The sequence below is a fragment of the Gorilla gorilla genome, chromosome 8 (genome assembly GCF_029281585.2).
Source record: "Gorilla gorilla gorilla isolate KB3781 chromosome 8, NHGRI_mGorGor1-v2.1_pri, whole genome shotgun sequence".
Classification (NCBI taxonomy): Eukaryota; Metazoa; Chordata; class Mammalia; order Primates; family Hominidae; genus Gorilla; species Gorilla gorilla.
Window position 1 is genome coordinate 36,258,775 of NC_073232.2, and position 22,616 is coordinate 36,281,390.

Genomic DNA, 22,616 nt, shown 5'->3' on the forward strand with positions numbered 1-22,616 from the left:
AATAAATGGAAGAACATTCCATGCTCATGGGTAGGAGGAATCAATATCGTGAAAATGGCCATACTGCCCAAGGTAATTTGTAGATTCAATGCCATCCCCATCAAGCTACCATGACTTTCTTCACAGAATTGGAAAAAACTACTTTAAAGTTCATATGGAACCAAAAAAGAACCCACATTGCCAAGTCAATCCTAAGCCAAAAGAACAAAGCTGGAGGTATCACGCTACCTGACTTCAAACTATACTACAAGGCTACAGTAACCAAAACAGCATGGTACTGGTACCAAAACAGAGATATAGACCAATGGAAGAGAACAGAGCCCTCAGAAATAATGCTACATATCTACAACTATCTGATCTTTGACAAACCTGACAAAAACAAGAAATGGGGAAAGGATTCCCTATTTAATAAATGGTGCTGGGAAAACTGGCTAGCCATATGTAGAAAGCTGAAACTGGATCCCTTCCTTACACCTTATACAAAAATTAATTCAAGATGGATTAAAGACTTACATGTTAGACCTAAAACCATAAAAACCCTAGAAGAAAACCTAGGCAATACCATTCAGGACATAGGCATGGGCAAGGACTTCATGTCTAAAACACCAAAAGCAATGGCAACAAAAGCCAAAATTGACAAATGGGATCTAATTAAAGAGCTTCTGCACAGCAAAAGAAACCACCATCAGAGTGAACAGGGAACCTACAGAATGGGAGAAAATTTTTGCAACCTACTCATCTGACAAAGGGCTAATATCCAGAATCTACAATGACCTCAAACAAATTTACAAGAAAAAAAAAACCCCATCAAAAAGTGGGCGAAGGATATGAACAGACACTTCTCAGAAGAAGACATTTATGCAGCCAACAGACACATGAAAAAATGCTCGTCATCACTGACCAACAGATAAATGCAAATCAAAACCACAATGAGATACCATCTCACACCAGTTAGAATGGCAATCATTAAAAAGTCAGGAAACAACAGGTGCTGGAGAGGATGTGGAGAAATAGGAACCCTTTTACACTGTTGGTGGGACTGTAAACTAGTTCAACCATTGTGGAAGTCAGTGTGGCGATTCCTCAGGGATCTAGAACTAGAAATACCATTTGACCCAGCCATCCCATTACTGGGTATATACCCAAAGGATTGTAAATCATGCTGCTATAAAGACACATGCACACGTATGTATATTGTGGCACTATTCACAATAGCAAAGACTTGGAACCAACCCAAATGTCCAACAATGATAGACTGGATTAAGAAAATGTGGCACATATACACCATGGAATACTATGCAGCCATAAAAAATGATGAGTTCATGTCCTTTGTAGGGACATGGATGAAGCTGGAAACCATCATTCTCAGCAAACTATCGCAAGGACAAAAAACCAAACACTGCATGTTCTCACTGATAGGTGGGAATTGAACAATGAGAACAGATGGACACAGGAAGGGGAACATCACACACCAGAGACTGTTGTGGGGTGGGGGGAGTGGGGAGGGATAGCATTAGGAGATATACCTAATGCTAAATGACGAGTTGATGGGTGCAGCACACTAACATGGCACATGTATACATATGTAACAAACCTGCACATTGTGCACATGTACCCTAAAACTTAAAGTTTGATGATGATAATAATAATAATAAAAAGAAGAAGCTGTCAGGATGTCTCCAGAGCTCATCTGAGTGGATAAAATATCCAGTTTGTTTCAAATCATCTTTTTTCATTTGAATCCTCAGGTATTATTTTTTTTGGGGGGGGGGGGTGTTCCTGAGACCCTTGAAGGCCCCTGATAGGCCAGGGAAATTAAAGTTCCAGTGACTGCAGGGAGTGAGGAGCTGAGTAAGAAGAACTTACGTTGCAAGTCACTGTTCTAAGTGCTAATGGCATAAACAATTTAGTCCTCATTTTTACAACCAAAATTTATTACTATTCCATTTTACAGATGAGGATAATGAGGTGAGATTTAACTGTAAATTACTAACATGAAAATACAGTCTTTAAAATTTCTAAAAATAATTTATCTTTGAAATAGCAAACAATATTTTTACCTTTAAAACATATTTACAAATTGAATGTCAGAAAAAGCATTCTAGGAAAACTCAGTAGAATTTAATGTGAAAACATTGGGCAGACCTCTTTATGGCCTAATAATCTTAAAAAGACTTAATACCTGCTCTTGAGCACCTTCCAACCTGAGTATACTCAAACTGTTATTCAAAATGGATTTTAAGAAAGTGGATTTCTCCTTGTAGTAAATAAGCTTAATTTGGTAGCCCAGATCAACTCTTGGACTATGTGAAAATGCAAGTGGCTAGTATTCGCATGGATAGACTCAAATTACCCTGAGTTGGCTGGCCTGAACCATGTATGTAACTCACACTTTCTCCTTGCCTGTCCTTTTGCACTGCAGCAGTATCTGAGTTGATAATCTTTTTGGTAAAGGTTTCTGCCGGTTTGTTGGACTTCTCAAGAAATAGTTGTTCTGACAGCATCCCCTAACATATCCCCCAAGGAGACTCATGTTGGAACCACATAGGCTCAAAGAGCACTTCAAGAAAAAGACGGCCCGGTCTGGAATGAGAATAGTGGTGGTTTGGGTAACCCAATTTCCTCTCTTCTGAGAAAAAAAGAAATTCAACTTTATGGGTAGAATGTCCTTTCCCAAAGCAATTCCAAGATGTTAGACAAATTTTCACAGTAAAAAAGATGACTGAACACAGAAATACCATTTAGGACATAAAATGGAAGCCAAGGAGGCTGGGCGCGGTGGCTCACGCCTGTAATCCCAGCACTTTGGGAGGCCAAGGTGGGCGGATCACCAGGTCAGGAGATCGAGACAATCCTGACTAACACAGTGAAACTCCATCTCTACTAAGAATACAAAAAATTAGCCGGGTGTGGTGGCGGGCGCCTGTAGTCCCAGCTACTCAAGAGGCTGAGGCAGGAGAATGGCGTGAACCCGGAAAGCAGAGCTTGCAGTGAGCGGAGATCGCGCCACTGCATTCCAGCCTAGGTGACAGAGCAAGACTCGGTCTCAAAAAAAAAAAAAAAAAAATGGAGGCCAAGGAAAAGAAACCATTTAGTTTATTTTCAGAACCATTATTAATTCCTAAGGGCCCAGTTAAGCAACATTTTTATAACAATACAATTTAAAGGCTATTGCACAATACTACATTCTGGACTGACAGGGTAGTAAGTGCTTGCTTTTACTGAATGCTTCATACAATAATTTTCTTAAAGTTCAGTGCTATGCTATGTATTAGTTTATTTTCAATGTCAAAATCCTTCATTTACAAAGAGTTTTTAATAGAGGTATAATGGTGATAAATCAATATTAATATAAAAACAATTATGAAAAGGTAATATTCACTGTGTAAATTTGCTATGTGGTTATTAAAAAATTCACTTACATGAAGTCAATTCAATTTGGAAAATGTATTCATTGACTGCTCTCTACTAGAAATAAGCTAAATATTATGAAAATAAAATAAAATAAAAACAATTCCTGCCCTCAAGGATACCACTACTGTCTCTGCCCTCAAGGATACCACGACTGTCTCTGAAATCACAGAACCGGGGATGGAGGGGTAGTCAGTGGGAACAACGTTCTATGCTTACAGCGTTAAGTAAATGCGGGACGTGAAGCAGATCATATGGGCTTTGATTTTCTCATCTGTGAAACAAGAAAATTTAATTTAGAAACAGTGAAGGTATTTTCTCAAAAGTTTGTATACTTGTGCTTTTTCTATAATTCACATTCTATTCTACCCTAAATCTTATTAATAAGCAAGAATTCTAATCAGACATTAGTAATCGCCTGATATAAATGTATGTGCACAGCTGGTACCACACTATTACAACATGATGACTTCAGACGGTGCCAAAAATGCCATTTACATGGAGGTCATGTATGCTCAAAAGGTTTTCAAAAGTTACATTTATTGATGTGTTCACACTACTGTGTTGTTTTGGAAAATAGCCAAGAACCCATCTGCTGAACGTTTTAGACCTTTGGTGTGGAGGTATCTTACTTGTATTCCACCTTAACCACATACCAAGACCTAACAAATCGTTTATTAGAACAACACTAAGACATCCAAACCAATAAATTAACAGGTGGTGCCTAAAAATTGAGTTTTTTTTTTGTTTCATTTAGTCAGTTAGTTTAAGCAATTTTAGTTTTCCAGATGTGCTAGGTATTGAATCACCTCGGAGAAGAGTTTGAACAAAACAGATATTGTAAAACTTGGTTTTTATTGCTAAAAATGGAAAGTCTGAAGATTGGAAATTTGACCTAATATTAGCCTCAGATGGAGACAAATTCAAAGCAGAACCTGGAGATGGGCAGCATCCAGGATGTCATCACCTGCACTTCCAAGGGCTGCTGTGAAATGAGGAAAATCACCTCCTGATCTCAGCACCAGGCCTGAGCATGCAAAGTCCCAGGGATGCCTAGGTTCTGTATTTACCATTTCAACAACTTTCCTCCTATCACTGATTCTGAAAACACTTTCAAAAAACACACAAATATGTGCTTTCATATATTAACAGATGATAAAAGAAAAGAGGGTGGTTAAGAGCTACATGGAACCATGCTTGAAGCCCATTTCCACTTACTTGCTCCCTGATACATATCTGATCTTTCTGAGATTTCATTTCCAAATTGATAAAATAGAGCTTTGTGCAGTGGCAGCTTCTGACATGAAGCAAGGCTCTCAGAAAGTGTTGCCTCCCCCTTTCCTTCCTATGCCGCCTCTTGCTTCTACATTGAAAAGCAGTCTGGTGCCCTCTTCTAATGAGACTGAAGCAAAAAGGAATAATGGATTAGCACCTCCAACTAGAGACTAATCAGAAGGTCCATACTGAAAGAAGTCCTGACCACAAAAGTGGACTACCATGAAAGCCTTCAAAGTTTTATACATGAGGAACCATGTCTTGGACAAGAGCACACATCAGTATACCTGTATTAAACATGTGGTTTAGAGGAAGACCCTTCCTATTTCAGTGAAATTAGAGATCATTTGATAGATCACAAAATTTTAGTTTTTTTTTTTTTTTTAGATGAAGTCTCGCTCGGTTGCCCAAGCCGGAGGGCAGTGGTGCGATCTCGGCTCACTGCAACCACTGCCTCCCGGTTTCAAACAATTCTCCTGCCTCAGCCTCCTGAGTAGCGGGATTACAGGCGCCCACCACCATGCCCAGCTAATTTTTGTATTTTTAGTAGAGACGGGGTTTCACCAGGCTGGTCAGGCTGGTCTGAAACTCCTGACCTCGTGATCCGCCCGCCTCGGCCTCCCAAAGCGGCAATTTTCAGCAAATTGTTCAATTTATGAGGATCAAAATGTATGTTTTATAAAATGAAAATGAGGACTAGCAATTTTGGATTCCAAGGTTTATGGTGGGGTTTTTTTGTTTGTTTTTTGTTTTTTGTTTTTTTTTGAGACAGAGTCTCTCTCTGTCGCCCAGGCGGGACTGCAGTGGCGCTATCTTGGCTCACTGCAAGCTCCACCTCCCGGGTTCATGCCATTCTCCTGCCTCAGTCTCCCGAGTAGCTGGGACTACAGGCGCCTGCCACCGCGTCAGGCTAATTTTTTTGTATTTTTAGTAGAGACGGAGTTTCACCATGTTAGCCAGGATGGTCTCGATCTCCTGACCTCGTGATCTGCCCGCTTTGGCCTCCCAAAGAGCTGGGATTATAGGCGTGAGCCACCGCGCCCGGCCTGGTATATTTTCAAGGTGGTTACCAATGAAGCTAGAATGACCTGGTGCAAACAGTGAAGTGGTTAGAATTAATAGAGAAAGTTGGTCCCTAGAGTAGGATTTAAAAGTGAGTGGTCTCTGTTGCACATTTTGGTTAATTTTAGATCCCAATGATCTTTACAGAGGAAGGGAGCACAAATATCTATTATAAATAGCATCAGAGATTCTATTTTTAGATTGTTAACTAAAGGAGTTTCTCTTTAATTTAGCAAGAGAATGCTTGTATTCCATTTTTACTGAGTATCCAAGACAAGTTGATTATGTATTAAATTTCAATGACGACTGGGGGCAATGGCTCATGCCTGTAATCCCAGAACCTCAGGAGGCCGAGGGGGGTCGATCACATGAGGCCAGAAGTTAGAAACCAGCCTGGCTAACATGGTGAAACCTCTTCTCTCCTAAAGATATAAAAATTAGCTGGGTGTGGTGGGGTGCAACTGTAGTCTTAGCTACTAGGGAGGCTGAAACATGAGAATTGCTTGAACCTGGGAGATGGAAGTTGCAGTGGGCCAAGATCCTGACACTGCACTCCAGCCTAGGAGACAGAGCTAGGCTCTGTCTCAAAAAGACAAACAAACAAACAAAAAATAATGATGATGAAACAGTGTGATAACCATATTGGTATTGGTGACAATATTATTGAAAAAAGTTTTAAAAATAAAACCATAAGACATATGATCCCTTGAAATAATAACAATAAAATTTAATCAGCAATAGAATTTTCCAAATCATAGGAGAAAATTGTATGATGTATTGGCAGGAGAAAAGTTTAGTGCAGGGCAGCAGGTGCTATGTGTAAGAAAGATTGAGATAAGTTTTCAGAGTTTTTATACTTGTGTAATATTCAGATTTACCCATGCTTTAGAGCACAGAGCAAATCCCTTCTTTTCCTGTCCATGACTTATGAACTTCTTCCTACTCTTCTAGTGCATTAAAAAAAGTCTCAGTTATAGCATTTTGCACAATCTAGTTTGTAATCCCACCTAAAAATTTATGACAGTCTTTTCTCTCTAGAGCAATGGTATCCAATAGAAACATAATGTGAGTGACTTGTGTCATTTAAAATTTTCTAGCAGCCATATTTGAAAAGGTAAAAAGTGTAGGGATAACAAGTTTAGTAATATTTTAATTTTATCTAAAATAGAATGATTTCAATGTATAGCCAATGTAAAATTATTAATGAAATATTACATATTTTTCATACTAAGTCTTTGAAATCCATTGTACATTATATAGTTAAGGTACATCTTAATTTGGACTAACCACATATTAAGTGTTCAATAGATACACATAGGCAAGTGGCTACTGGTTTGAACAGCACCGCTCTAGAACTTATTTCTCTACAATGTACCTTATTATTTTTAGAATTTTCTGTAATACCATGAGTAACATTTGGCACATAAGAGATACTCGGTATAAAAAATATATTGAATTAAGCTTATCTTTAGTTATTTCAAGGCAGTGAGATCAGTGAGAATCTATGAGTAGCTTTAACCATGCAGAGAAGTTCTTGTCTCAAACAGGAGCACTGATCTGGGCCAAAATCATCCTGTCCAATGACACTTCTAGAAGCACATGAAAACATAAGCGTGCTAGTGAGAGTTAAATGGGCCCAGAAACGAGTGCTGGGCATTTGTTTGACGGCCCAGTGGATTCTGCTTTGACTCCAGCTCTGAGTGTGAACCATCCCTTCCAGGACGCTGACCTGAGTTTCCTGGCCATGAGGCACACCTCTTTCACTGCATCTGGTACCCGGACACTGAGTAACCTTCCCTTTCTTTTGAGGTAGCACTGACTCTTGGACTCTGGCTTTAGAATTCTTTGAAATTGGACCAGGAGAGGCAAGGACACTAAATAGCATCCTTTATCCCTTAATCTGTAAGTAATCACCAGAAAAGCTGAACAGAAAAGCACTGGTGTAGGCCAGTTATTTGAAAGGGGAGCTCCTCAACCCTTTTCTGAAGCCAGTGTGATAATATATCCTCAAGAGCTGAGGTCTTTAAGCCACGGCATCTAAAAGCAAGGATGAGTTACTAGACTGATCATGAACTCAAAATCCACTTTCAGTCCTCCAATTTATAAACCTTCTTCTGTGACCCAATAGACTTGTCTAAATTCCCTGATAAAAACTTGATAGTTGGCCGGGCGCAGTGGCTCACGCCTGTAATCCCAGCACTTTGGGATGCCGAGGCGGGTGGATCATGAGGTCAGGAGATCGAGACCATCCTGGCTAACAGGGTGAAACCCCGTCTGTACTAAAAAATACAAAAAATTAGCCGGGCGTCCTGGCGGGCGCCTGTAGTCCCAGCTGCTCGGGAGGCTGAGGCAGGAGAATGGCGTGAACCCGGGAGGCAGAGCTTGCGGTGAGCCGAGATTGCGCCACTGCACTCCAGCCTGGGCGACAGAGGGAGACTCCGTCTCAAAAAAAAACAAAACAAAAAAAAAACAAAAAACACTTCAGTAGTGTTCTAGAGTAATAAACACTCATGTCAGAAATATTAATAACATTTACTTAAAATTATTATAGTGAAAACTATCAACACAAATTATCAGGAAGAAAAGCAATTATTTGGACTGGTCAACATAAAGAACAGTATACAGCAGGATTTATCTTCTCTTATACTGACTGATTCTTATTTGTAATCTTATGTTTTTGGTTGCATTATCTTCTATTAGCTACAGTGGTTCTGTATTAGTTTTAAGAAGTATGAACTTTTTTAGTTTACAATTCAATATTGAATGATTAATACTTTTATAGTATTTTTATAACTTCTGTTTTTTATACACTTTTTAAAAAGTGCAGTATTTCCTGGGCATGGTAGCTCTCGCCTGTTATCCCAGCACTTTGGGAGGCCAAGGTGGTTGGAACACTTGAGGCCAGTTCGACACCCAGCCTAGCCAACATGGTGAAACCCCATCTCTACTAAAAATACAAAAATTAGCTGGGCATGGTGGTACATGCCTGTAGTTCCAGCTACTCAGGCGGCTGAGGCACGAGAATCGCTTGAACCCAGGAGGCAGAGGTTGCAGTGAGCTGAGATCGTGCCACTGCACTCCAGCCTGGGTAACAGGGCAAGACTCTGTCTTAAAAAAAAAAAAAAAAAACCTCAGAAACAGGAGTTTAAAATCATTTTGTCTTTAGGACGACAGTTTGCTTTAAGTTGTTTTCTTTGAAGAATATTAATTTTAGGTTATTCCTACGTGACTATTAATTGCTATCACCAGATACTGTGAATTTATCTTTTTTTAATTCATAGTGTATTTTTATTTTTAATTTGTATAGGTAGAGGGAAGAAAGACTTCTTTAATTGGATTAACATTTTAGTTCATTAGATAAGCCCGCCTGCGAAGTGGCTCATGCCTGTAATCCCAGCACTTTGGGAGGCCAAGGTGGTGGGATTGGCTGAGGTCAGGAGTTAGAGACCAGCCTGGTTAACATGGTGAAGCCCCATTTCTACTAAAAATACAAAAATTTAGCCAGGTGTGGTTGCAGGCGCCTGTAATCCCAGCTACTCAGGAGGCTAAGGCTTGAAACCCAGGAGGCAGAGGTTGCAGTGAGCCGAGACTGTGCCACTGCACTCCAGCTTGTGCAATAAGAGCGAAACTCCATCTCGAAAAAAAAAAAAAAAAAAAAGCCATAGGTGAGCAATAAAGAGAAAACAGGCTTTTGATTCACACAAGACTAGGTTTAATTTCTAGCTTCCTCACTTCGCAGGTGTTACTTTGCAAACATTACTTAACACCAAGTATGATTTTCTATACAAAAAGAATAATAATATGTCCTTTAAGGACAGTTTTGTGGGAATAACATTATGAATATTAGCAGCATTTAATTCAGTGTCTCATACATTCTCATTAGCATCATTAGCTGAACTTACTATGACTACTACTAATATCATTACTCCTAATATTGTTTTAAGCCTTCAGATGGCTCTCATTTGTCTGACTTCTAGCTGATTTTGAAGAACAAAATATTTTATCAGACTAAGGAAGAAATAGAGAATTCTTCACTTAAATCTTTGCCTCTTTAAGATTCGTGAACAGAGCATATTTTCTTGCCCCTCAAAGGACTTTATGTTAGCTACTTCTAGTATGCCATATCCCAGTGGGACATGAGTCTTTTTGCCCCTTCCTTTCAGCCTTGGTGGTGATTTACAAGGATAAACACTTGAGCACTCAACATACTTATGTTTATTAGTACACGTAAATGGTTAATTCTACACTGACAGGCACATATTAAATTGCTTCTGTTCCTAATGATGAAGTTATATCTTTGTTATTTTAGCACAGCCCTCATGCTTGCCGTATGTCATGGATCATCAGAGATAGTCGGCATTCTTCTTCAGCAAAATATTGACATCTGTGCTGAAGATACGTGTGGAATGACTGCAGGAGGTTATGCTGTTGCTAGTAGATTTAATCCATTAGTGTTTATATTTAAAGGGTAGGTGAGATTTCATAGTTCGTTTCAGGTAATTTTTGAATGTCAGTGAGTTAGTTCACTTCATCAGCCAGAAACTAGGCAAAAAGCTAGACTAGTTGGAAGGAGTAATGGGTCCAGGATTCTTTATTTTAGGACTTTCAGCAACTTTATCCCTAGGAGTCCTAATGTTGTCTACTTGATTTGCAGTATATCCCCTATGCATGGGATAAACATAGTGTCACAATTTTGATTTTTCTAATTAGTTATTTGGGTCTTGAAATGTCCACTTCAGCAGAAAACCTGATAGTGTCCCTGGGGGCTGTCTTCCATACCTTCATCCTTGAATTTTTAAAAAGAATCTAAGGGGTTCCCTAAGTCCAAGGAAGACATTCCTTTTGTTTTAAGTCAGAAGGATTGGGGGCGGGTGGGAAATGCCCATTCTCTTCATTTTGTTGTTTCCATTGATTCTGTTGCTGCATTGTTGCCATTGAAACTACTCTTGCAGTCTGGTAATGATTGACCTTTGCCACCAGGATGCTGTTACTAATACAGATCCCTCAGTCTTCATGGTGATCCACATGTAGACTTCAAAGTTATTACTTTTTTTAAAGTTCACATACATATTCTCAGCCATTGTTTCCGAAGTACCAGCACCCTGCTCTGGCAGCTAGGACATTTAGTTTTAGCCACACACATAGTAAACAAATGGACTCTTCTCCTCACACTCAAAACCTGATGTGAAACCCACATCTTAGCCTGGACTTGGCCTAGACCTTCATGGTAAGTTATCCTTTGAGTGGCTTTTTTCTGTTTTCTCTAGCAAATATTAGTTGTGATAGTTGGAAACTGTAAGTCAGGTTGAAATAATGTTACAGGAAGAAATTAGAGATCCTTTTTATTTTGTTACCACATCTATATCCCTGGACCTTTATAATCTGTATAGCACCATTTTGTAGGTAGTGGAAGGTCTCATCTTATTCTGGAAGATCCCGTGTCATCTTTCTCAAGTTACAGTGGGTTCCAATTTGTGCTTGTCCCCTCAAGTGATTCTTTTTTTCCTAAAAGTAAAAATCTCCCATGCTACCTGCATCTCTACCTCAGGTTTTTAAAATATTTTCAAATTCTGCATCACCATGAAGCCATTCAATAGACTTCACAAAACCCCAAGTAAGTTGGTTAGATTTAACAGAGCTAAGCCTCATCCATGACTGATCAGTCTTCAGGTATAAAAGTAGGGATTCATGCTGGCATCAGCAGTACATGTAGTAAAATTGAAACAACGTCAAGAAGATCAGCATGGCCCCTGCACGAGGATGACACACAGATCTGTGAAGTGTTGTATATTTCTTGCAGTTTCCAAAAGGGCATGTGACTACTTTCTAACTAGCTCCAAGGAAATGTGTGAGTCAAAGCAAAATGGGTGTCACCCAGTATTGCAGTTGTGATTTTCATACAAGAAATATTGATGCAAGGTGATATATGAAATGAGATGTGGTAACACATAGGATCTTGTGTGCAATATGCTCTTAGTGAATCTCAGAAATGAGGAAATACCAACTTGCATCTTCTTTGTGGAACTTACAAAAAATAAAGGTAGGGTTTTGTCTTCCACAGCAGCTGGAAATGAGCATAGTGACTAAGCATCATTCCAATAAAGATTTGTTGATTCAGAGTTTCAGGAGGTAGATAAAGAGTAGTAATAGTCCAAGCCAGATGCTGTCATCTGTTAGTTTTCTGCCCTTGGTGTGATTGATGAGCTCAGTAATAGAGGCTAATCAGGTTATCCAATTTAATGAATTAATATATTTATAAATAAATTTCATTACAAGTTATAAAATAGCTTAGATGCCTTGAATTACAAGCCACAAAGAATAGAACATCTAATAACCAAAAGTAGGAGTTAATAACAGAAAAGTGCAACATTTGAACATTATAACCTACGAAGAAACATTTTTTTTGAAATTTATTTATGTTTTGTAGAGACAGGGTATCCCTATGTTGCCCAGGCTGGTCTTGAATTTCTGGGCTCAAGTTGTCCTCCTGTCTCAGCATCCTAAAGTGCTTGCATCACAGGCGTGAGCCACTGCACCAGGCCAAAACATTGGATTTTATTGGGAATTTTAAAATAGTTTCAGCAATAAGGTTCAACAACAAGGTATTTCATTGCTTCACTATTTATTCGAGCATTTTAAAAACATTATCATGTTGAATCTTTATAATAACCTAGTGAAATCAGGCTCTAAAATTCTCGTTTTTAGAAGACGTTGAGCCTAACAAGCAACTTGTTCAAGAAAAAATACCTGTTGGTTACCACGCTAGGACTTATTCTGAGTTAAGGACATTTTCCATTATGCCAAGCTCACTCTAGTTAATTTACTGAATTATACTGACCTCAATTCATTAGTATTTCATCTTACTTTCTTTCTTCTTTTATTAGCAGCTTAATAAGTTCCTAGAGCTTACAAACTTAAAGTCTCTGGAATAAGTAATGTTCTGATGTTAGCTCTGATATTGTCTGAAATAGTCTAAGAACTTAATAAATTTGGAAAATTTGGTAAATGTTAAAATAGTAATTTTATTTATTACATTTTTATACATAGCATTCATCAATGCCTTTTGGAATATAAACAAAAGATATCTAAAAATCCTCAAAATAGCAATCCAGGTAAGACTTCTGATAGTAAACTACTCTTGGTGGCGCTACCATAAGGTTATGGAAATGTTGTTCATACAATAGCAATTAAAAAAGCAATGTGGAAATAGGATGTGTTTACATATATACATATGTGTGTGTACATATATATATATAGCTTTGATTCAATTTTTTAGTTTATAATTCAGAATTAGTTATAGGTAGTTTATAATCTCAGAAAATATTATCTGAAAAAATATGTTTTTAATTATGGTCCCTAAAATTTTATGTAATACTTTTGTATAAATAAGTAAAACAATTTTTATGTTTGTATACTGTATGTTTCCTCAATTGTCATAACAACTTAGGCTTTTTACAAAATGTATAACCCTTGGTGTGATTGATGAGCTCGGTAATAGGGGATAATCAAGTTATCCAATTTAATGAATTAATACATTTATAAATACATTTTATTACAAATTATAAAGTAGCTTAGATGCCCTGAATTAAAAGCCACAAAGAATAGAACATCTAATGAGGAAAAGTAGGAATTAATAACAAAAACTGCAACATTTGAATATTATAACCTATGAAGACACATGGTTTTATTTACTTATATATTTAATTGTAGAGACAGGGTCTCCTTTTGTTGCACAGGCTGGTCTTGAACTTCTGGGCTCTATTTAATTTTTACAATAAATTGTTTGCATTTAGTAAATGAGAATTAATTACAGTTGAGTCTTGAGTAACATGAGAGTTAGGGTGCCGATCTCCCAAGCAGCTGAAAATCTGCTTTATATGAAAATCTGTTCCTTTTGACTCCTCCAAAACTCTACTAATAGTCTACTGTTGACCTGGAGCCTTACTGAAAGCATAAACAGTGAATTAACACATAGTTTCTATGTCATATGTACTATATACTGTATTCTTACAATAAAGTGAGCTGGAGAAAAGAAACTTTTAAGGAGGAAAAAATATATTCACTATTTATTAAGTGGAAGTGAATTATTATTCATAAAGGTCATTCTCATTGCCTTCACGTTGAGTAGGCTGATAAGGAGGAGGGAGAGGAGAGATTTGTCTTGCTATCTTGCAGTGGCAAAGGAAAAGAAAAATCTGTTTTTTAGTGGGCTCCTACATTGAAAACCCTTATTCAAGGATCAACTGTGTGACATAGTGACTTGTGCCCCTAAAAAGTAAGAATCTTTAGAATTTGGAACTCAATAATACTTTTCTGGCACCATAAACAAATGTCAACAAGAATTACAAAACTTAGCCAGGGTGCATCAGTACCAATAGGATATTATTTTTCAAAGATACCTACTGAGTGCGGAAATCAGAAAAGCAAATCTTTATTGAGAAGCCCAGGTTATATTACATAGTCTTGTACTAAAAGGTCTCACTATTATCAGCTCCATTCCCTCTAAGTTGAAACCCAATAAAATATATTTACTTCATTAGGACAAGATGTGTTGTTCTATCTGCTGGATAATTAGTGTGTTAATAGTAATTTTGTTATAAAAAGATACTCTATTTCTACTGGCCAAAATATTAACATAAATATTCAAATAGCTTAACACTAGGCTCAACAAATTATAATAAAAGTACAAAAATTTTTCACAATGACAAAAATGCTACTGTGACATCTAAATGTGACACAATGCATTGTAAAATATGAACTGTATGAGCACATCTTTAATTTATTACATATTTATCAAAGGACTTATATAAGTTAGGTTTGGCAAGTTTCAGGAGACAAATATGGAATACACATAGTCTGGGTCTTTTCAGGTGCTCATAATATAGTAGAGCTGTCCCTACTGAATTTCTGCATTTTTCCGAGATAATTTCATATAACATGTTTTTTATTGATTTATCCACTTGTCCACTTAACAAATAAGTGTCAAGTATCTTTAAGGTACTAAGCATCTTCCTCGTTATTATCATTGTCATTTTTTATTATTTACTATTTATTAAGGTACTAAGCATTTTTCTTGTTATCTTTTTCTAATATTTACTACTTTATTTAGTGTTTGTGCCAGAACCCCTTTGGGAGCTTATAATTATCACATTATGTCATTACCATATTCAGTATGTGTCAGACGTTTTATATCCAGGGTGAACAATTAAAGCTTTAACAAGTTTGGTAGTGTCTAGTAGTGGTGGCTCACTCCTCTAATCCTAGCATTTTAGGAGGCCAAGAGAGATGGATTGCTTGAGCTCAGGAGTTTGGGACCAGCCTGACCAACATGGTGAAACCCGTCTCTACTACATAGGAAAAATTAGCTTGGCGTGATGGCGCGATCCCAGCTACTTGGTAGGCTGAGGTAGGAGAATCGCTTGAACCCTGGAGGTGGAGGTTGCAGTGAGCTGAGATCGCGCCACTGCACTCCAGCCTGGGCGAGGGAGCGCGATTCCGTCTCCAAAAAAAAAAAAAAAAAGAGAAAAGTTTGGTAGTATCTAAGGAAAGCATGCAGAATGAGTAGAAGTTTGCCAGGTAAAGAGTCAGAAGGATGGTATTTAGCGGAAGGAAAATTTAACCAAGTTGTGTGTTTGGCAGAAGGAACATCTGAAGGAACGCCTGTCAAGTCTGAACCCTTGGCGGAAAAAGAAGCCTGAGTAGGCTGAACGCTTGGTGGAGGGAGAGCCTAAACAGGCTGCACCCTTGGCGGAGGGAACATCTGACAAAATTCAATGTTTGGGGAAAGCGACATCTGGAAATATTGAACAGTCTGCAGAAGAAATACCTAGGAAAATTACGAGGCCTGCAAAAGAAACATCTGGGAATTTTGCGTGGATAGCCCAAGAAAGATCCAGAAAATCACATGGGAGGAAAAAGAAGCATCTGAAGAGACTGAATGCGTCGGGGAGTAAAATCTAATAAAACTGAAGCTTCGGGCCCGGCGCGGTAGCTCGCATCTGTAATCTCAGCACTTTGGTAGGCCGAGGCGGGCGGATTGCCTAAGGTCAGGAGTTTGAGACCAGTCTGGCCGACATTGTGAAACCCCGTCTCTATTAAAAATACAAAAAATTAGCTAGCCTTGGTTGTGCGCGCCTGTAATCCCAGCTACTCCGCAGGCTGAGGCAGGGGAATTGCTTGAACCAGGGAGGTGGAGGTTGCAGTGAGTCGAGATCGTGCCACTGCACTCCAGCCTGGGCACAGAGCGAGACTCCGTCTCAAAAAAAAAAGAAAAAAAAAAAATTCAAAACTGAAGTCTTGGAAGAAGGAACAGCTAAGATGATCACGTGTCCTACAATAGAAACATCTACAAAAGCAAGTACAAATGGTAAGATGCTTGAGTTAACGTTGTAGGGTTTATTGGCACTTCGGGTTCCCAAGTGGAAATAGCGTGATATGGGAGTAGTTGGGAATGACTTGAATATCTAGATAAGGCAAGCTTAGGCAGCACTTATTAATAGTATAGAAATGAGTAGACCTTATTCTGTAGGCCCTGAAAAATCCTCACAATACTTCTGGCTGTAAATACTAGATGAACTAACAATGGCTAAAAACATAGGAACCAAAGTTGTTTTGGTGGTACAGGGATATCATAGGATCCCACTTTTTTTTTTTTTTTTTTTTTTGAAACGGAATCTCGCACTGTCGCCTGGGCTGAAGTGCAACGGCGCGATCTTGTCTCACTGCAACTTCCGCCTCTCGGTTTCACGCGATTCTTCTGCTTCAGCCTCCTGAGTAGCTAGGATTACAGGTGCCTGCCACCACCCCCGACTATATTTTATATTTTTAGTAGAAATGGAGTTTCACTATGTTGGCCAGAGTCGAACTCCTGACCTCGTAATCCGCCCACCTCGGCCTCCAAAAGTGCTGGGATTACAGGCGTAAGCCACCGCGCCCGTCCAGGATTCCACTTTTGGTTGACTAATTAGCAACAGCTCCACTCATCATGCTCTCTCAAGACAATATTTGAAGGCTGGAAGGGCTGCTTTTGTTCACATGTTTCTTTTAAATAGGGAGAAAACTTGGAAGCTTGCAGTAATCTTCCTGTAACATTTTATTGGCTGGATTGTACTACATGCTCATTTCAAAACCAGTCACTAGGAAAGCAAATGTAATTACTGTGATTAGCTTAGAATAATTGGAGATGGGATGGGGGAATGGAGTAATAAATATCTAAATAAACTTGTATTTCTGCAGCAGGAAAGATTAAATAATGACTATGCATAGGAAGTCAGCAATGTTTTCTGCAGGGATTCATTGGTAAACTTTGAGCAGAGGAGTCACAAGATTAGATTTGAGTATCAGGGCATTCTGGTCATGGTATAAAGCAGAGATTGGCAAACTTTTCCTGTAAAGCGCCAGATAGGAAATATGTTAGGCTATGTGGTCTCTATCACAGCTATTCAACTCTGCAATGTGGGGTGAAAGCAGTCATATGTGCATGATTGTATGCCAATAAAACTTTGTATAAAAGTCCATTTAGTAAGCTGAATTTGGCCTGTGGCCTATAGTTTGCTGGCCCTTCCTATGGAAGACAGATGGAGAGTAATCACATAAAAAAGTTAAAGACAAAGGAAGCTTTTGTAGTAGTTCATGCTATAGTCTCTTTTTTTTTTTTTTTGGTCACCAATCTGTGGCCTAGTATCAATCTATTATGAGAGTATGACCCATCCAAGGTAAAATGAATCAAGTTCATTTTATACATTTAAACATGTAGGTCTTCCTTTGCCATGATTTTATTTTGATTTGTTTTACTGAATTGCAATTCTAACAGATTGACTATAGAAGTAGTGGTTGTTATCCACCAATAGAATATACAGGCTACAGAAGAAGGTCCACGAATTCATGAATGAAAATAGATTTGTATATGTTTTAAAAATCTATAATAATAAATGTTCTCATGATTGTATTGGTGATTAACCTTTTATAGATCAGATGCTCCCATCAGAATCCAAACAAGAGGAAGATGAAGAATATTCTTGGGATTCTGTGGTACTGTGTATTATTGATGTTATTCTTCTCTAAAAATATTAATATTGAGTGATGTGAAAATATAAAATCAGAGGCTTTGACTTGGTTTTCTTACCCCTGCATATGCTCACAAGAAATTCTGATATTTCTAAAAACATACTTGGATGGGTGTGGTGGCTCACGCCTGTAATCCCAGCACTTTGGGAGACTGAGGCAGGTGGATCACCTGAGGTCAGGAGTTCAAGACCAGCCTGGCTAACATGATGAAACCCCATCTGTACTAAAAATACAAAATTAGCTGGGCATGGTGGCACATGCCTGTAAACCCAGCTATTCGGAAGGCTGAGGCAGGAGAATCACTTGAACCTGGGAGCTGGAGTTTGCAGTGGGCTGAGATTGGGCCATTGCACACCAGCCTGGGCAACAGAATGAGACTCTGTCTCCAAAAAAACATACTTAATAAAAAAAAATACTATGGGCTACGTAGATTATTGCTTGATAGTGAAATTCTGCTAATTTTCAGAATTAGTTTTAGACACAGTGTTGTATAGTGTAAAAAATAAGGTTTAGAATTCACAAGTAATTCACATGAGTCCTGAGGTGAAATTTGGCTAAAAACTAAAGAATTACTCTGAGTCCACCTATGGGCAAATATATGATTTGGTGGTATATCTAGATGTACAAAAGTTCTAATTGGATTTATAGAAAAACAGTTTAAGCTGCAGTTTTGTACAACTTGGAACCTGAAAAGATAATGCTTGGAACTTGAAAATATTGATATATCTGTATTGTCCAGTATAGATCTGAAGGAACATTTCAGGAGATAAAAATGCATAAGCAATAGGAAGCCAGTGGGACTATAATAACAACAATTTGGTTGAGTAGTATTTTAAAAAGTAGAAATTATTTTTACAAATAGAACACTTTGAGTCCCTTTGTGGTGGCTATGCTTATAGCAACATCAGTATCAAATAACAATGATGTAGTCCAAGGTCACAACTGTGGAAAGACACAGGAAGTGCCTGACCTCTTAGATACAAGCACCTGCTGCACAGTGGTAACAAAAATGAGTAGAAGTCAATAGACAAGTAGTCTTTATCTAATTTGTCCATAGACAAAAAAAGACTCTAATATTTGTCTGCTTTCATTTAAACATAACATAAATATAAGTTTTTCTTACTACTTTTTCATTTTATTCAAGTACTTTTTCTATCAACAGACATTTTATCAAAAACATTTTGATTATTTGAAGCCCCTGTTTATCTAAATAAAGCAGCTTTTACAATGTTCTGAGTATCCTTTATATGACTTATTAAGATTCTCTTTATGCCATGCATCATTTTAACACTAAATAATTCTATAATCATGAATATTTTCAATGTTTAATGCATTATGTGGTATGGCAGGTAGCAAGTGTATTATATTTTGTTTGAAATGTCCTCTTGATTTTTGGCGAGGAAGACAAAGTAAAATATTTTTAGATGAGCTACTTTTTGAAATATGCAGATGAGTGAATATTTTTGTCAATATTATTTATTTTTCATGCTCAGTAACCGAGTCAATAGCTGCATGAAGATAACAGATAAGCTTGATCTAGAGAGCATATGTGAGGTTTTCGATCAAAATGTTGTGATTTTCAATATGTGCCTGTCCTTAAATCAAATTGCCTTTTTAAGTCATAAACTGAGTTTAAAAAATTTTAATTAGGAAATTTTGATGCTTCTTATTATTTTAAAATTGAAATTATTTATTGATATTACTTCTAACAGAGTCTCTCTGAGGGTGCTTCACAGAATTTTGTGTGTTTACCTGAGGCTACGTATCAAAAAGTAGTCAAGACAATAAATAGAAAAGTAGATGGTAAGAACCAGTTTTTATTTGAAAAGTCATTTGACCAAATGTTTGACTAGATGCATGAGGACTGATATACTCTAATTGCAAAAGAAAATTACCCACTAAATGCATAACATTGAAAAGAAAGAAGTAAAATGATGATAAGTTTTGTATCTCCTCAGTGTCGGCAACAGGTTACGTAGAGTGTGAAAAAAAAAGAACTGAATTATTTGTTTGAATCCAAGATACTCTAAGACCTGAGGAAAGTCAGGAAATAAGGAACAGAAAAGGAGTAAAAGAGAAAATGAAGACTAAGAAAGACAGAGAGAGTACAGGGAGTACATGAAGGAACAAGAAGCAGGTTTATATAATGGAGGTGGCAAAATAAACTTTTTTTTTTTTTTTTTTAGAAAAAGATAGACCATGGTTAGAAAGATGGCAAGAATATAAAATAATCTTCCGGTACCAAAACTTGTCAAAAAATCACAGCTAAAGTTTTCTCACTTTTCCTGTCTTTTTCACTACTGAGAAGGCATTAGGGATGGAATTACCTGAGCATGCAGACCTGTGTTTTATTTGCAATAGGTGAATATTAGCATATAATATTGGTGTATATAATATTTCAAGTGACTATAACTGAAACAGAACAGGACCAATAACAATGGTAGCATGTTGACTTATGAACATGAAAGGTAGCACAAACATACACTGGCACTTGCTCATGTGCATTCACACTCAAACACACACATACAGATACACACAGATACACACAAACATACAAACCCACTGAGTCTGCTCAACAAAATAGCTGAGTTCCTTGAGATTCCCAAAAGAAAAATGAGTCACTGTGGTTTACCAAAATTTTGGTCTTTCCTCTGTGCCCATTAATTTCTTAGCTAGCAATACTGCAATCTTATTTTTTCCCAGGGCATGCTGTGAACCCATACAAAGTAAGTTCACTCAATTTGTCTCATCAGATCGTGCATAATAAACTACATATTTTTTCATCTTTTCCTCGGTCAAAACGCCCTTATATAAGAAAATGAATACAAATGCCTCTCTTCTTGATTCTTCAGCTTCTACATATTTACAACTATTTCCACCACAACCATAATCAATTTAGTACAGTCTCAGTCTTAAAACCCCCCAAAAAGATGTTTTATTAGAATGTAAAAACTGATAGAAATATAACTTGTATAAATTGTTTCTTCACAGAAGCAGTGCCATGTTCATCTTTTACCAACAAATACATTATGTTCAGAATTGCTATTTAGCCAAATACATTTCATTAACTATCTTCTCTGATGTTTTCTGTATATTTTCTACATATTTTTATATTTTTGTATGATTTACTTTAATGTTCTTAGAAATATCTGTTACATATTTCATTGTCTATGAGAGATGACTGATTGATAAATAAGATTCTTAAGGGATATCAACTCTCCAAAGTACAAAGAATTATGTTTAATCACTTTAAACATGCCTGACCATATGGTGTGCAGGTATTCTATAGAAATGGGCTTAAAGTTTTCATAAAATATACTTTAAATTAAAACCTGCTGTAATTACTGTGAGATGTTCTTCTCTCAGTGCACCAATAGCTTCAGAATTAACATGTGATGCCCTGGAAAAGCCTCACACATTCTCATAAGAAATGATCAATTGAGCTACCATTTCACATGTGAAAGTATGATGAGTCTAGATCCACACTCGATGAAATGTGAACACAGAGCCACCAGACAAAATATAAACATGTAATAACCAAAATATATTCCTTCACAGATGAAATGGTTGGATTTAAACCTTTTAAGACCAAAAAGATTAAAACACAAACACACACACACACACACACACACGAGCAACTTCGAAAGCCATGTTATCATTAAAAGCCTATTTACTACTTGCCACTTGACAAATCTATGTATGGTAGCAAATGGTAGTTCTAAAGTGTGATGAGAGAATCCCTGAAGTTCAAGGTCCCATGCATAGTTACCATGTGGTAAAATGATATTTTTGTTATTTTCCCTTTTCACTCTTATTTTCATAAAAGGTTGCACTGAAATTTTTCAGCCATGATATGTCACCGTGCCAGAGCTCTACTGCTTAAAAGGACAAAGTTGCCATAGTTACTGGCATGTATAGCTATTTATGCTTGTATTTTAACTATTTTTATTTTAATTCAAAATATAGAATGAAGCAGCAGATACAATAACTGAGACAAAAGCTCATTGACACCTGCAATAATCTTCATGTTGATATTTAGTGACTATGAAGAGTCTATTTAAATGACATGCAGACTCAAATGGCACAAAATGAGGCATCAAAATGAATTCAAGCAACGAGGATAGTGTGAGTATGGATACATCTGAAATACATAACTCCAATCAAAAAAAGTGCAGAATGATGACTACAGTGTACAACCATTTCTCTCAACTTTTAGGACTTGAAATCATACTCTACATATTACCTAAGACCATGCACATATGTTGTACCATGTTTTAAACATGTATGATAATGGTATTTGAAAACCTAGTTCAGACTGCTGCTTACTGCTTAGGCAATATTTTGTAGTAGCATGAAGACACGAATGCTAAATGCTTCACAATCACTGTTTTAAAACGCTTTGTCTCCCAAAATGTCATGGAGGAATCGTTAAGTATTCTCCTCATTTTAAAAATTAAAGCCTTTCACAACCCACACAGATACACACACAGACTGAGTTGGATAACCAGAATAACTGCTTTCTAGGATTCTCAAGGTGAAAACCCTAACAGGTGGTAAAGTTGAAATAAAAATTTTCATGTCAGCAAGTGAGACTTTGCTCTGGGTAAAGATCACAATTCTAATCAGCCTTTGAAGCATTGACACAAGTTTGCAGTTTCAAAATTTACATCCTTGAATTTCAAACATGTAAAGAAATTCGAAAGAGGAAACAGTGGATTGTCAGATCATAGAAAGAGGGAAACCTGAAATTGAGATGATTTTTTTTTTGTTTCTTTTTGTTTTGAGACAGAGTCTCTCTCTGT

General features: G+C 37.3%; 1 protein-coding gene and 1 non-coding gene across 3 annotated transcripts in view; both read left to right on the forward strand.

The window, feature by feature from the left end:
* LOC115935973 (outer dynein arm-docking complex subunit 2-like) overlaps positions 1 to 22,616 on the forward strand; it is a 130,496-nt gene that overhangs the window by 50,354 nt on the left and 57,526 nt on the right. The window contains exons 5-6 of one of the 2 annotated variants that reach the window (XR_010135166.1): positions 15,388 to 16,114; positions 17,717 to 17,858. The exons of the other annotated variant lie outside the window; for it this stretch is intronic. The gene's annotated coding sequence lies outside the window, so the exon portion shown is untranslated. Of the gene's footprint in view, positions 1 to 15,387; positions 16,115 to 17,716; positions 17,859 to 22,616 lie in introns of those variants that run through there. 2 annotated transcript variants of the gene reach the window in all.
* On the forward strand, positions 11,437 to 11,543 carry LOC115936082 (U6 spliceosomal RNA). The gene has a single exon (XR_004071666.3). It is a non-coding gene; the product is annotated as a U6 spliceosomal RNA (small nuclear RNA).